This window comes from Gracilinanus agilis, chromosome 4 (genome assembly GCF_016433145.1).
Source record: "Gracilinanus agilis isolate LMUSP501 chromosome 4, AgileGrace, whole genome shotgun sequence".
Taxonomy (NCBI): Eukaryota; Metazoa; Chordata; class Mammalia; order Didelphimorphia; family Didelphidae; genus Gracilinanus; species Gracilinanus agilis.
Window position 1 is genome coordinate 342,826,630 of NC_058133.1, and position 3,935 is coordinate 342,830,564.

Consider the following 3,935-nt stretch of genomic DNA (forward strand, 5'->3'; position numbering starts at 1 on the left):
AACTTCTCCTAAGGAACTTCTTTTAATAGACTCTGTGAATGAAACTTTGCTTCATTCACCTCTGGGCCCCTGACCCTCTGACTCTCGGCTGAGGGTTAATTAGATCTACCTGGATTAATTAGAGGATCTTAGTAATTTACCTACTGTGTTAGATTCTTACTTCCTTATTTCCTCTCTCTCTTCTCAATTGTAAATAAACTTCCATAAAAATCAATTTTGACTTGAGATTATTCTTAATTGAGGATTGATAATTGTTCAATCCTCTGGCGACCATCTTTTAATATATTCAACCAAAAAACCCTTTCCTCCCCCTTACAGATGTGTTATAGTAAAGATGTGATCTACTAGGAAATATTTGGTAAGTTAGAATTTTCTTTTTTTAATAAACTAATGATCAAGGATTTCCTGGATGCATATGTATTTACTGTGTTTTTGTAAAATTTTTATATTGATGGTAATATGTGTATCAGTAGTTGTTGACAACCTGTCACATTTTTAAGGTATTAATATGATCTGTGATTTTTTTCCTCTGCCATTGATATCTTAACCTCCTTCAGACATCTTCAGAATAAATACCATACTTTGTGTACTGTCTAGTCCAGTTATTTTTTCCAACTTTGCTTGCTTTAGTTCCATTTTACCTTCCTAAAGAAGGATAAAGATTTGGGTTTATATCTCATCTTTCCCATTAACTACCTATGCAAACACAGATAAGACATGTAGTTACTTTGGTCTCAATTTCTTCTTCTGTAAAAAGATATGGTTGTGCACCATAAGAAATGGTGAGCAGATGAATTTTTTTTTAAGTTGGAAAGAACTATGTGAGATAATGAAGAGTAAAACAAGAACCAAGAGGACATTCTATACAACTACAGATTTAATATTTGAAGAATAACTTGTGAATGTTTACCACCAGTGATGGAACAGAAACACAAAAGATATAAACTATATATTTTCCTGGATGTTGTCTTCTATGGTGTGGGGAGGGGAAGGAAGGGCTGGATTACTTGATAATAGGGTGGATGTAAAGGGGAGGCGGCAAAGGTGATGATAAGTATGATATCTAGATTAGAAGCCTTGGTGACTGAGAGACTGGTGATGCCTTCAACAATAATAAGGAAGTTCAGAAGTGAGTAGAGCTTGGGAGAAAAGACAATTAGTTGAGTGTTGTATATATTAGAATAGGATGTCTATGTGACAATAGATTGAGATGTTAAATAGACCGTTGGAGATGTAAGCCTGGAAGTCAGGAAAGAGACTAGACCTGGATAAATTGAACTGAAAATCATCTATATAGGAATGGTAATTTCAATCATGGTAGTCAGTGAAATCAACATGATCTAAATTATCAAAATAGAATTCTGTATCTTATAAAATAAATACAGAGTTCTGAGAGGAAGAAACCTAGGGCAGTTAGTTTTGGTGGGGAGAACTTTGAAGTCTAGGAAGGAATATGTTAAGGTAGAGAAAATAGGGTAATCCAAGGATGTGCAAGACAACACCAGTAATCTTTTGTTGCTAAAATAATTATATTTATCCCACAGTACCAAGGACAGACATTTATTTGCTTTTTGTCTGGTCACATTCTAGTAAAAGAACTGGTAACCCTGAAAATATTTATTTTTCAAGGGGGCAATGTAGGGGGTGAGTGGGAGAAAGAAAATGTGACTAGGTTAAATTTTAAGTATATTTGAGCTTATTGCTGATTATGTGATTGACTTCAGAGTGTTATCCATTTGAGGCAAGTGTTAGGTGGATTTTAAAGTCAAAAAGTTCGAGTTTGCTACTTATATTATTGACGAGAAAAAGAAGATAAATCAACTACACATCTAAAAACCTAGAAAATCAACCCACTAATAATACTTAAATAAGCACAAATATTGAAATTATCAAGTCTTGTAGATTCTTCATTTTCAATATATTTCATATAATACTTCCTTCTCTCCTCTAAGACTGTCACCACTCAGGTGCATGCCTTCATCACTTAAAGCTTGTTTCCTATTCCAGCTCATCTTCTACTCAGCTATCAAATTCTTCATCTCTGGTCTGACCAAATCTCTTTCCTCTTTAATCAATGCCAGTGCTTCCTATTTCCTCTAGGATCATATTTTAAATCATTTGATTTTTAAGTCCTTCATAATCAGGTACCATCTTACCTTGTATATTTTCTTATATCTTATTCTATTCTACCTACTCCAGAATCTAGTGACTTGGTAAATGCTTTATAAATCCTTATTGATGTGACTTGAGTTAATGGGTATTTCCTTCTTTCTAGGTAACATGTATGAATTTTAATAAGGGCTAGAACCCAAAGAGATAACCTTAATGGTGGGATATTCTACAACCATTATAGTTCAACTTGAATGTCCATATGTAAAACAAAGAATTTCAAAGACCCTTCTAGAGTCTCAAGTCCTTTCTAGATTTGATGGTCTATGAGACCCAAACAAAAAGAACATTTAAGTTATGAGACAAGAATCCCCTGATATTTATTCTGCCCAAGATGGAGTTTTCTCTGTTTTTTTTCCCCATGTGAAAGATCTCTATTTTATTCTATTTAATTTTAAAAATTCTTTCTAATCAACTTTCCCTTTTAGAAATTAGAGGGAAAAGCAACTAACTAAACAGAAAGGCCAATTAATTGAGCTGGAATATAATTTAGCACATCTTATCTGGATAAGAGGAGTCTAGTATATAGGACCAGACAGAACACTGAATTTTGACTCATAGGACCTGGGTACAAATGCTTATGAGATAATTTATTAACTATGTGACCTCAGGAAAGTCAAATCTTTTTGGTCCTCTCTTTTTTCATCTATAAAATAAGGGAGTTGAACTGGATGGCCTCTTAGGTTCTATATATGTCTAAATGCTATGATGATTTGTGTTCAAGCCACTTTACTACTAGTAGTCTAATTTATTGCATTACTATTCAAAAATCCTTCCTTGGGAGGGATAAACTTTCTGAAATATCCTTAATCCATTTTAGTGTCCCAAATATGTTATTACAAGGATTATGTCTGTGGAGATAGGAGCCTCAAGTTGAACCTGGTCTAAGGCCATTGGGATGCTTAGTTAATTCCTCTACTTTTCTTCACACCTCACCTATCCACATTTTCAAGGCATAATTTTAAGAAATATATTTAGAAGCTGATCTAATTCATGGCAATATACCAAAAAGGAAAAATAATGCTTACTGCATGCTCTTTTTTCCATTGCATCACTATTGTAAGCCTTGTGATTTTTTTTAATGAGTGATTTTGGGGGCAACTAGGTAACACAATGGATAGGGCAACATGATGATAGCCAGGAGGACCTGGGTTCAAAACTGGCCTCAAACATTTCCTAGCTCTGTGGCCTTGGACAAGTTACTTAACCCCAGTTGCTTAGCCCTTGACAGTCTTCTGTTTTAGAATGGATACTATAATTAAAGTTAAGGGTTTAGAAAAAGAATTATTTTGGTGAGGAGGGTGTAAAAATAAAATTAGTCAAACAATAAAATAAAGGAAAAAGAACTAGAAAAGAAAGGTTGAAAATTGTTTCTAGATACTTTTGATAGATTTTATAAAAGTATCTTCAGTGATAAGTGAAGTAAAGCTCAAAGATGAACTTTCCATCAGGGCCAGGTGCAAGGAATGCTAAAGAGACTCTTGTTTATGAAAAATAAACTATTTATTTAAATATATATATATATTTATGTATATATATATATTTACTAAATATATATATTTAAATATATACAAAGGAAAAAGGATTTCTAATTCTAAGGAATTCTAAATCCACCCAAATAAACTCCCAGGTCCCTCAAGGAACCACTTCTCATGCTGGCTATGCTAATCCTCCCTGATATAACCAAATTTATACTATTCTAAATAAACCTAACCACTCTAACTCTTTTTTTTTAAACCCTTACCTTCCATCTTGGAGTCAATACT